The 13,537-nt window shown below is 28.7% G+C and overlaps 1 protein-coding gene across 1 annotated transcript in view; it reads right to left on the bottom strand.

Moving 5' to 3' along the window:
- The window catches only part of LOC129912297 (uncharacterized), a 156,310-nt gene extending 153,042 nt beyond the window's left edge, over positions 1-3,268 (bottom strand). Inside the window, exon 1 of the mRNA XM_055990504.1 lies at positions 2,250-3,268. The gene's annotated coding sequence lies outside the window, so the exon portion shown is untranslated. The remainder of the gene's footprint in view (positions 1-2,249) is intronic.
- Positions 3,269-13,537: the final 10,269 nt, after the last annotated feature.

The raw sequence follows: 13,537 nt of genomic DNA, 5'->3' as shown, positions 1-13,537 counted from the left end.
CAATATCAATTTAACATTTTTTAAATATCAAATTAACATTTTTTTAATATCAGCCAAAAATGCTCTATAAAATGTGTTTTATGATATTTAAAATGTTAAAACAACATTTTTATTATCAGGATGATATTTAAATGTCACATTTTGGAAATTTTTTTTGATATTTTATTATCATTTTCAATTTCTCATTCCAAATTATTGAAAAATATTATAAAAAAAAATTCTTAATGTGTACTAATTTAAAGGCGCTTTGTGTTTTTTCGAAGTAAAATGTATGATTTACTGAGAAAATTTGATCGGCACTAAGATTTTACTTCACATAGTTTGGGAGAAAATAACAAAACAATTATATCACCTATAATAGAAAAAATAATATCACCATTATTTTGTAAAGAATATTTCCTTTCAGTAATGTTTTCAAAAAAGAAAGAAAATTCTTAAAATAATAAAAATAATAAAAATGAAAAGGAAAGAAATAGGTTTCATTATAATAAACTAAAACGTAAAATCTAGTCAACATTGACATTTTAATTGTCAAAGTGAAATTTTCACTATCCACTTTAACTTAAAAAAATGTCAAAATGATATTTTAATTGTCAAAGTGAAATTTTCACTCTCCCACCTGAAATTAAAAAATGCCAAAATGATATGATAAAATATCAAAATTGATATTTTAATTGTTGGACGACTTTTGTCACTGAAAAATGTTATTATCAAATTTTTTTTTCGGTGTAAGGATCCTAAATTGATCACTCTTTTTTGTTCTGAACAGAAAACTAGGCATGAATGCTGAATAAAAAAGCAAGAAATACTAAAATAATTTGAAGAAACAAAACGAATTCGTTATTTTTTAGTTCTTTTCTCTCAAATGATGAAATAAAAAATTGAAAGGAATATTTCTCTAGCTTCCCATTTTTAGTACTTAATCTTTTAAGGGCTTATTTTAAAGATGATTAAAAGTGATATAATGCATTCTTGAAGAATAATCCAAACATATCAAAAGTTCGTCACATATTTGAAAAAATCTTATTTTGTTCTTAACTTGCGAGACTAAGCTGGACTTTGTCCGACTATAAAATTGAATTTAATCAACTCACGGAATTCATTTGTTTACTATTTTTGAGATAGTTTAATTGTGAATAAGTCTGGACATTTTTGATTAAAATTACTAAAATTGGAGCTATTAAACAAAAACGGAACGAACTTCTTTTCCAAGATGGCGGTTGCTCCTGACGTCCTGGCAAATTGACTTTTATAATAAGGACATACACCCGAACACATTTCATCAACAATATTTTGTCCCGTGAAAAATGCGATTTTATGACCATTATTTTGACTAATTTGCCTGGGCTATTAAGCTTGTCAAAAACAAGCTCCTCCAGGGTGAGTAGTTTCTTAGATATAAGGCTTCAAGAATCCCAAACCGTAACTGCCTGACTCACTCACTGATAAATCATATAAATTATAGAGAACTTTTCGCTATCATAGAAACTTTTAATTTAGCAAAGTGATGGGTCTTGTGGTACATATAAAGGAAAAAATCAAAAATTTGAGATTTTTCATTAAAATGTTATTATGTACTACAAAAAATTTTTTCATTAAATTTCTTATTCTAAATATACCTAATGTTTGCTGTCATTTTTAAAGAATATTTCAAGCTCAAAACTAACTTATATCTAAATGTACTCTAAAACTACAATTGCACTTAACAACCTAATTTCTCTAATTTAATCCATATAAACTACGTAAACAAAATTCCATTCCCCTAATCGGCTTGAGTGATTATTATTAATTGAATAACTAACTTGACTACCTAACTTATATTTCATCTTAAATCTATATCTAAAATAATAATTTACACTATTAATCATTCATTTGAATAACTTAATGCATCATGATGATTTCCTAGAAAATTTCTCTCTCCTTTAGCAGACATAGTTTTACTCTGTGAGAAACATGAATTCACTTTTGCTTTTTTTGTGAAAGCATTTTCGTTTTGATGTACTACTCTCTTTACAAAAAATCCATTTATCAAATTTAATTGGAAGGTATTTTTGAACGTTTTTTATTTTTTGCTAAAATCATATTTAAAGTAAACTCTCATTCAACCGTGTTTTTATTTTTTTTTTTTTTTAGTTCTTTCGGATGTTTATATATCCAAAAAAAAAAAAACTCAAACCAATATTTAATCCTCATTTCTCGATAACTTTATTAAATATTTAAACAAAACCCCATCATTTTAAACAACTTACCAAAAATATACACCACAAAACCAGTTAGCAATTCGATGAGCTCAAACCATGTGGTCGTAATGTGGAACCTTGTATAGTTATAATCCAATAAATAAACAACAAATTCTCAAGATAACTTTGTAAATTTAATTATAACTCGACTTGAAAATCTTAAAACACAAAAAAAACAATATTTTGGCACTTTTACACTAAAAAACTGGCGCCCAACACTCAATTATTTTCAATTCTTTGCTTTTAAACTCACGTCACAGCACCAAACACACTACCAAATAGCAGATTAAAATTGATTTGACATCATTACTTTAGCCCCCCGATTAGGATGAATCCACTTGACCACTTCTCATCTCTTTAGTATGCAGCACTGGATGCACATTAATCAAACGAACGAAACCTCGTTTTTTCTGAGTACAAAACAAAAAAAAAAAAACGCTGACGCATAAGGCAGTAGCGCGTAACACGCAAAAATGTAGAAATAAACAAACAAATAGGCAAAAAAAATAGTAGCAGAGGGCAGCACGAGTCGACTATCTTACAGATATAACAACAATTTGTAACAATTACACAGTTGATTGCGAAACAGCTGGTCGAGGTTTTTGAGATACTATTTCCGATTGGCAGGTGAAGAATTTAAGGTAAGACCTTCACGGATTACAAAACATCAGACGACAATATACAACAAAGCTAAGTTCGATATTCTTCAGAAATCAAATCGTTTCAAATTAAAATCGCAAAAAATTCAATGTCAATTCCAATCGACACACGAAATCGAATAAAGTCGACTTTGAAGTAAGAATTCTCTTGGAGAGAGACGAATAAAATTTATATCGTTGTAGACCGTGCAAAAATCGCGTCACGACTGATCTACCTGTGCTGATACAAACACTGAATATGGTCCACAAAACACAAGCGCGCGATCTCTAGAAACCCCAGAGTCAAGTGCGCGCGCGAGCTCTGAATGATCATACACAAAAAAATATAGATACGGTTTGTATCTTTATTTTTTTGTCTTGACTTTGCCTCTGTTTAAACTTTGCAAAGAGACAATAAAAAACATCGATCATACTGAGAGTGGTCGCAAAAATATTGTTTGGCTTCAAAACAAAATCAAAATTCTTACGACCCACAGAAAAATTAAAGAAACTAAAAAAAAAATATATCAACAAACAGATACATTCCACACCACACCGAATAACAAAAATTATCGAAATCTCATCTCACCAGAGAGATAGTTTTTTTTTTTTTATTTTGAGGGAGCAGTAGCTGGACTGAAGTTGGACTTGAACAACCCAACAGGTAGTAGAACAAAGCCAAGCTTAACTCAATTTGCGTCTGATTTTTTTTCTCTGTTTGCATTGTTTTTGTCGTTGTAGTATCTCTCCAGTTGTATCAGTATCTGTATTAAATCGATTTTGCCATATACAAAACAAAACATGGTGATAAATGTAAGGTATGGCAGCAGTGTTGCCAATTTAAATACATTTTTATAACTATGTTAAACTAAAGAAAGAGTGTTTGATATTTCTGCTGAAATATTTTTGATCCCATTTAATAGTCTATGTTACAAAAATTGAAAATCTTCAAATTATAAAAAAAAATTAAGTTTTTGTTAAGTTAGTTTTTGCCGCCCTAGACATCGCATTCGTCGAATAAATTCTACAGATTGAAACTGGTGTTAGTAATCAGCTTTCATTACTATAGTTTTATAGATTGAAAGTAAAAAATTTCAATTATCTACACTTTTTGTTTAAAAATAAAATGGATCACTGTGGCGTATACGTAACATTTATTTCTATATATTCAATGGGTTTCAATTTTTCGTATCGAACTTTTAACAAATTCAACGGTGTTGTAGGAGTACATGACCGTCAAAGGTTCAGTGCTCTGTGAGGGTTTCGCATGTCATCAAAGGCAATTCAAGGAATGAGCTAAGATGGCGTAACTTAACTCCATTTTTGTGAAAAAAGGCAAGAATTATCGGATGATTGGCCACCTCGCTACAAAGAGAAAAATAAGATGATGCTTTTCTTAAATTACATCTACTTAAAATAATAAGATTTCCAATAAAAATAAATGGAATCCGTTAAATTTCTTTCAAAATCAAATGAAATAAATTCTCCTGTTTAAAGTTCTGCCAGCAAATATTTGAACTAAACAAATTCTGATATTTCTGTTTTTTTTTTTTTTCATAGAGTATGCGTTTATTAAACTGAAATACACCTTTTGAGAAATTCAACTGTAGTTCTTACCTGCTTTTTTCGTTCCGTTTAAAACTAAATGGAAACGATGATGTGTAATTCAAAATATTCACTTTCTTATGCAATTTTTACTTGGTCAATAGGGCAAGTATTGGTTTCGTGTACAAAAAAAAATTCGAGGTTTTAATCAAAACTAACATTACGATGATGGAGAAGTCCGAAAAAGTGGTTTTCGTCATGACGTCCGTCGGTCTGTGCGTCGGTGCGTCGCACAGTGTGGGAATTCGCGAATTTAGCGGAATAAAATTAATAACGCTTGCATTTTAAATTTTGTTGTAGTTTTTTTTGTGATTAGTTCATTGAATATGTGTATACAATCAAATGTAATTCACATTTTGGTGATATTTTATTTAAGTTTTTGTAAAATGAGCTTTGAAGTGACAGGTTATTTTCACCAAAAAGTACTTTTTTTTTGAAAATCATAATTTACAAAAAAAACTTTTGAGGAATGATTTATTGTTTAATTTTATGACAAATATGAATAAAATAAAGAAAAAAGTTAATTATTGACAGAATTGACTAGGTTTTTTGCAAACCGATATATCAATGACGTTGTTTATGAACTAAAGAAACTATTCTCTAAAAGGCTACTAAAACGTACAAGATACTATTTCAAAGGATGTTTTAAATTATGTAGCTTTATTTATGCATAATCAATGTTTTTTTTAAATTGGTAAGTGTTCTGTCACGAAATTTTTCTGCCATACATCATCAAGGATACCAAAAATTAAAAGAACCGTAAACTTCCTGTCGAAAAAAAATCAGTTTAACTGGAATAGACAATTTGTTTTTACCAATCGTGTTATTCTTGTAAAATAAAAAGCCAATTTGAATTTATTTAATTATTTTTACTATATGTTTTGTTTTTAATGTAAACAATTTCACCCATACTAATTCCTTTTTCCACTTTTTCGCAAACTAATTTCATATGCAGTTGAAATTTCTTCAAAGCTAAGTGAGTCTAAGAGGCCTTGTACTTTCTTCTCCTTCATTTTTTCACAGCACTCATTAAATGATTTTCTAGGTCTACCCACACTTGCAGAATTCGAAGGGGAAGGAATTTCGTAAAATATTTGCTGTGGTATTACTAAATAGCCACTGAGCCAGGAAGCATTTTTGCATTCAAAGCTTTCACGGTTCCTGTTTTTTGACCATAACTGATCTAACTTAAAACAAGTTGTCCTCACAGACGCCTTTAATGATTTAACTGCTTCTTCAGAAAACGTTATGTTACCAAAAACATTTAAAACAAATGACATAACTTCCTCAAAGCGCTTAATTTTTATTTTTGAGACCCAAACATCAAATATGTCCTTCTTTGTTATTTGGAAAGACATTCTTTAAATTATATAATTTAAAAGGATAGTTTGCTAATTATTCAAATAACATACCACATTATAAAAAGACGAAAATTAATACTCCACAGTACATATACACACAATAACAAAACACAGCACTTATAACAAGTAAAATTAATTTTAATACCGATTTTCAAAGTATCAAATATCAAATTTTGTGAAAAATACGCGTTAAAGGCACTATTGCTCGAAAAATAAACAATTGTTTTTTTTAAATTAATTTATTTTTATTATTATAATTGGAACACCCTTTATCAGATGTTATACTTTTTTTTTATTAATTTATAGTTTTCGTTTTTAATTTTTAAAATAGCTTAATTCTTTTCTTTTCTTACTGTTAACTTTGAATTTGAACACCCTGTATTTTTATTGGAACTGTTTTAAAATCAAATTCACAAATTTTTTGAACACCCTGTGAAATAAAAAAAGTTTCTAATTCTATAACATTCTTCTTCTAACAAAATACCAAAAAGTTATTCGATTTTTACGGTATGCCATCATTTTTTTTTTTGATGGTCATTTAGAAAAAAATAAAATATATATCATAACAAAATTGGGGTGTCAAATTTTAGTGATTCTTGATAGATAATAAATCAAGCTTTGCATTGAATATTGTCTCTAAGCGGAATAACGCGGAATAACTAAAGTTTTGCTCTAACAAAGGTACAAAAATCGAAAAAAAAACACATTTTTTTAACTTCAATCACCAAAACAAAAATGTAAAACACCCTGTGAAATAAAAAATTACTTACATAATTATACCTTGATATTTAGAAAATATAAAAAAAATAAAACTTTTATTAAAACGCACACCAAACGCACGAGAAAAAATTAAGAGCAAAGTAATCTCTTTCACCAAATAAACAGAAAAAAAATCGCCAACTGCAACTTCGAAGCAATTTTTTTTTTGTTTACATGATCCCCACCTACCAATGCTTTTGTTATCACTTTCTACGATCTATTAGCTTTAAGAAAAACCGGTTTTGGCATCAAACAAGACAAGTCATTTTTCGAATTAAATTCCGCTAAATTCTCGAAATCCCACACTGTGCGTCGTTACAAAAAGCTGTACATGAAGCTGCAGCCTAAACGGGTTGAGGGATTTTCTTGAAATTTGGTACAGTTGATTTTTTTGTAATTTTTTAATATCTCGCTTTAAACGTATACCTCCCATACAAAGTTTTGGAGTTATTGCAACTTTCTCGAAAACGTTTTTAACGATTTTGATTAAATTTAACATACGTAATGCTGTTTGCAGTTCTAACATAACAGCGTTTTTAGTTTTTCTCAAAAAATGCGGATAGTGAAAATATGACATTAACTCTTTTTTAAATCGCGGATGTCGGCTCTTCCCGTACATCTTAATGGAGTTATTGCAATTTTCTCGTAAATGACTCTAACGATTTCGATTAAATTTTACACAAGTAATGTTATACGTAAATCTAACGTAATTGCATTTTTAGTTTTTCTCAAAAAATACGGATAATGGAAATATGACTTTACATTTTTTTAAATCTTTGATGTCGGATCTTCTCGTACACCGTTAATGAGTTATTACAATTTTCTAGACTAAATTTGACATACATAATGCTTTAAGTGATTTTAATATATGTAGCCAATTGCGTTTTTTGTTTTTGTCAAAAAAAACACGAGTAACAAAAATATGGCGTAAGAAAAACTTAAAAAAAAAAATAATTTCGTATTTTTGCATTTCTTATGAAATTCCTTAAAAAAATCAAATTTTAACTAATTCAAAATATTTTTTTTTTTAAATCTTTGACATAAAAGCTACTTTAATCATAAGAGCAAGTACGTGCGGCCCCAGTCGTGCATTTTATTTGAATATTCATTTTTATTTAAAAAATAATAAGTTTGCATATACTTTTTATATCAAAAACTTATAAATTTTTAGTGATCTTTCGGAAATATTTAATCTTTTCCTAATATTTTTAAATCAGGCAATAGATTAAAAAAAATGAATATTAAAAAAAAAATGAGAAAATGAGTAAGTAATCGAATACGCAGCAAAATTTGCGAGAAGCTGATTTTAAAAAGTTCTGCAAAAAATTAAAAGGGTTTGGAAAATGTTAAACAGCGTGCACTTTTTAGCATTCTCCAAACCTTTTTTAATTTTTTATAAAATTTTGTAAAACCGAATAAAGAAACGCAGAACTTTGAAAATTAGAGTTATGAAAAACAGAATTTTGTAAAGCAGAATTTTGAAAGCAAAATTTTGAGAAAAGAATTTTGACCAGAACATTCGATTATTGTCACAAATATACTTGTTGCAAAAAATTTGGAATGTCCTTGAAAAATTCTTAAACTCACTTCCCGCACTGCAGAAATGTGTTCCACAAAAGGTTTCTCAAAACATTCTTCCATGGTAATAATTCAATTCAAAATAAAACTGTCAAGATGTAGGGGAAGGTGACCTAAAATGGCCCCCCTAAGGAAAATGTCCAATATCTCGAATAATAGTAGCATTCAAACTTAAATGCTATATACTTTTCAAAGTTTAATATATTACTCTCACATTATTTTCATTTGCAAGTTGAAAAAGTTCCATAAAGTATTTAATTTTTTTAATTTTCAAGACGTCTACAAATTTCACTGATCAAATTTACCCGGGTAAAATGGCACACTGTCCAAACATACGTGATTTTAAGTGCAAAATTGAGTCAAAGGGCTTCTTTTCCATTTTCTTGGAACAAGTGGTGCTTAATCCCCCCAGATCTTTCATCGAGTCATTCAAAACCCAGTTCATGTTGGTTGCTCGTCTCGTTTTTGTAGTTTTTGCAACTTTGAGTGTTTTGGATGCTTTTTTCCAGGTTTTTGACGGAATCAAGGGCTTTCCTCAATCCAGGACTTCCTCTCTGTACATCGTTCATAAATAGCAACTATTTTCACTTTAAAAAAATGAAAATGTGAAAAAAAATTTAAAATGACATGTGAAATAGGTATGCCATTTTACCCGAGCACTAAGTAGGCCATTTTGCCTATTTTGAGTTTTTTCAATTTAATTTTTACACCAAAAAATTTAAAATCATTTTAAACCAACTTATTTCAGTAAATTAATAAGAAATACTTCATGCGTACACACATTAACTTCTTTTTCCAAAATACAATGTTTTTTATCCTTTTTTTTTGCAAAAAAAATTTCACAAAACAAAAATTTTCAAAACCGTTGCCGACGACCATGACAAACCCGTTAGATTAAGACTTTTTACCGTGGCAAATCGTGCTTTTACCAAGATGGCCACAATCAATCAGTCAATAAAAGTTCTGTTCCAAATTTCAAAAGAAGAACGCAATGCTTTAAAATTTTAGCGACATTTCTATATACAATACAGTCGACTTTTTTTACGGAACACGAAAATTGGTTGAAGTTTGACCAATTAATGTTATCTTTTTCTTCAAAAGTGGTCATTGAAAATTATGGAAAAGTCATGTTTGAGGGATTTGACAGTAATTGAGAAGCGCTCAACAAATGCCAAAAATGCAGTTTTTATTTAAAAAATAATTTTAGATCGCTCTTTCAAAATCTTTTTTTTTAACTAAACAAAACCTTATAAAAAACTTTAAAAAAATTGCAGGTTTCAGCCAAACTTAATAAAGTTGGAAAGACTTATCTTTTCTAAACAGTTTCGATTTGTTTCATTTTGAAAAAACTCGGTGTTTTCATGTTCGAAATAAGGATAAATCGTTCAAAATTTTAAAATAACAGTTGAGCCTATCGATTCTTTTTTATTTTTTGAAAAGTCGGCTTTGTATTCAAATGGGAAACAAAAAACCTTCTCCTGAAGAACTTGAAAAAAAAAAAAAAACGTTTGTTAAGCCTTGCAAAAACGCTCGTCAATTAAAAAAAAAATTAATAATTGTCCAATTTGTAGAAAATATCAATGCCAATGTCACCAATATCAAAAAAAATTTGAAAATTTTCTTCGAAAGAGAATATTCAAACAAAGGAGGTTGGTCACTATGGTGTATGTGTAACATGTTTTTTCTTCAAAACCTAAAAAGCTGGATTCATTGCTACATTTATATTTTTTTAAAGTGGCAACACTGTTTGTAAGTTGTAACAGACAATTTTTTTTTATTATTTAAGCAGGTATTTAATGTCATATCAGGTGTAGAAATAAGCTTTTCTTCCAATCGTAAGAAAAGCTTACACCATCACTTACAATCCACAACACGGGGCGGTAATATTAGCATTCCTCGTGCAACTCTCTTTATTTTTAAGTTAATATTTCATACGATTTAAAAAATTGTTATAAACAAATACGATGTCCGCTTTTTTCGCACCGCGTTCCACCGCATCATCGTTTTGATCGCTCGTCGACCGACAAGTCAGTCTATAAGCAATGAGAGTTAAAAATAAAAGCAGGTAGGTAGGTTGGTTTTGGTTTGTTTTGGTTAGGTTTGGTTGCTCCTTATAGTTATAGTTTGTTGGGTAGTAGAACTGTGTGTGGTTGCGGTTGAGATCTCTGTTAGATAGACAACTTTGGTAGAATTTCATCTATTTCCGTTGATATGGCCTGCAGGCGTAGGCAAATAAACAATATACAATTGAACATGTACAAATACATACCATGTTTAATGTTTTGAAATGGATTTTTTACAATTGTTTTTTTTTTAGATTTTTATCTAAATGCGAGTATTTTGTGTAATAAGAACTGTATGGTCCATTATTCAATGTGAATTTAAATATGTGTTGAAAATCAATTCTATGTATCTTAGTAGCATTGTTGTAAAAATATCAATTAGAAAAAAAAATGTATTAGAAAAAATATTTGCAGCAACTAAAAATATTTTGCATTAAAAAAAAGTTTTTGAAATAGAAAAACATTTGCATTTACAAAAAATAAAAAAAAATATTTATTGTTAATAAGAATATTTTGCATTAAAAAAAAAATTATTGCTTATACAAAATTTTTTGCATTGAAAAACAAAATTCAATGCAAAATATTTTTTTTTCTAATATTCGTCGAATTTTACTTATTTGACCATACATTAGGCTCAATGTTATAGTTGACATAGCTGATGTATGGTCTTTTAGTAAAAATTGTAAGAAAGTCGACGAATATTAGAAAAAAATATTTAATGTAAACATTTTGCATTGATTTTTATTTTTTCAATGCAAATATTTTTTTTATTTTCCATATTTTTTTTAATGCAAAATATTTTTATATGCAATTGATATTTTTTTTAATGCAAATATTTTTCAGTTGCAATACATTTTTTTTAATGCAACTTTTTTTTTAATTTGCAGTGAATATTTTTTTAAAATTTTTATTTGAAAACAATTGCATTTAAAAAAAAAATGGTTTTTATAACCCAGCTTAGTAGATCTGATTAATTCGTTCAATTAATCAAATGGAAGGATGTTATGATGAACTATTTGGTATTTTTAATACGTTTTCTAAGTTTTGAAAAAGAAGTTTTAAAATTTTAAACTCAATGATTGCTATATAAACACAACAATTCGATTTTTTTTGTAAATTCTTTCAACAGAAATGTTGATTTTGTTGCACAAAAATTGTCTCCTCGTATACGTAATTTGATACATTTTATTTTACACTCCTTTTTCATCGTGCTTTGACTAATGCATTCAAATAAAAGACTCGTTAGCAAGATTTTGGACATTTTTATCATCCTTAAATTCTTCTTAACGCCCAAGAAACTTTTAAGCCTTTTGTTTTGCCAGATATTTCTTTATCCTTTCGTAACACATATTCCAAAAACTTACTCGTTTTTTACCTACTTAACTTACCTTTATCATGGCCTTGATGATAGAATTACTTAATCCCGATCGCCTTATAGCACGATAATTAATGGATCTGCCTCCGAAAATTCCAAGAACTAATCTCTTTTTCCAATCGCCATATATATCTAAAAGCCATGTATATTTCCACACTCAAAAAACGTGCTTAGATTTTAAAGCCGCCAATAACAACCACCAGCTTTATATAGAATAATAATTCTACATCACCGCATAGTATTATGCAGTCAACAAAAATAAATTAGAAAATTCTTAGCCTCAATAAATTATGCTCTTATAGAAGCTTAACTCAGAAAACAGGCACAGCATGGACTCAAAAAAAAAAAATAAATATTCGTCAAATAAAGAAAAAAGGCCAACTGAATTTGCACGCCTACGCTTGTAAGTTAAACAAACTCCCAGGATCATGATATTTTATACCAAACCCAATAACAACAACAACAAACTACACAACTTTAAAGCATCAAAATTGTAGGTTCACATAAGACCAAAAGTTGATTCAAAATCATGAATCAACAACAACCTGCCAATTTGTTTTATTATCTGTCAAAGATCGTTATTAGTTTGGGTATGTTTTTTTATGGCACATTGGCACATGTAATTATTCTTTTTTTTTTTTAATTCAAACTCCTATAAAACTTCCTCGGGGGATTTGTGTTCTGCGAGAGTTTTTGCAGTGAAAGTATATTAAGTATGACCTATTTTGTGGTGGATTACAATTTGTGTGAAGTCACACAATGTTTTATTTGATGATCTATTACTCATCGTGCTTTTTGTGTTTGCTTCAATCTATCTTGGTTCGTGATATGATGTGAAGTTTTGGAATTACCAAGTTGGCTTACTTTTTGGTATCAGAGGAATAGAGAAACATTGACTGCAACGAAGTGACTAGTTAGCTTCTTTCACGCACCGTTTCGGATTTCGGAAAACAAAACATGAGTCAAAGTAATGGCTGAGAAACTGGGAAGAGTAAACTTCCGGTGGACTTTAAGCTGCGACCACTCATTTCTTTTAATGTTTTTTTTTATTCTTACATTAATGTGACTCTCGATCGTCTTAATTGTTGAATGTTAATCTTGCTTGTAAGATTTTTGCCAGAAGTTTGTAATTTAATTTGCCTCTTTTGTATGTTCCGGGTGAAATATTGGTCATGTCTCATGTTTGGAAAATTTGAAGCTCGTAATTTTCATAAAAAAGGCTACTGAAAGTAATTAAAAAAAATAAGCAAACTGAGTGAATTAAAAAAAAAAAAAAATTTTTAAATACAAAATTAATTTAAACTTTTTCTGAGCTTTATCTATTTGTTCTTTTCTTAACCATAATAGCTCAGAAAATGTTTTTAATTCATTTAAATTAATTTTTTATTTAAAAATTATTTTTCTTTTTGAATTCACTCAGTTTGTTTATTTTTTTTTTAATTACTTTCAGTAGCCTTTTTTATGAAATAAAACTTTTTTTTTTATGAAAATAAACTGGGCTTTAATAAAAAGCACAAAAAATTAATACTCATTAACGTGTTTTTTTTGACTAAAATGATATGAAAGTGTAAAAAACAACTTAAAAAAAGAAGAACATTGTGTTTGATGCAAAATTGTGGAAAAACGGTTGTCCGCAGAAAAAAAAGTTTTGAGACAAACTTAAACTGTAGTAAATTCTTGATTGGTTGTAAAAAAAATCTTTCAAATCAAACGTAGTTTGGCAAAGATAAGGCCAGTTAAAGGACAAGAGAGCAAAAATCATAAAAACCGTGGTAACTCGAAAACGGGACGAAAACAAGAAAATTACCTCTTAAGTTTTTCGACTTAAAATTACCTCAGGAATCCATGGTTTTCATTTGGGGCGGTGACTGTGGGACACCCTGTATAGTATATAAAATTACAAAACTCGTAAACTCTA

Source organism: Episyrphus balteatus, chromosome 2, assembly GCF_945859705.1.
Source record: "Episyrphus balteatus chromosome 2, idEpiBalt1.1, whole genome shotgun sequence".
NCBI lineage: Eukaryota > Metazoa > Arthropoda > Insecta > Diptera > Syrphidae > Episyrphus > Episyrphus balteatus.
Note: the sequence above shows the minus strand (reverse complement) of the source record. Positions and strands in the feature narration are given on the sequence as shown.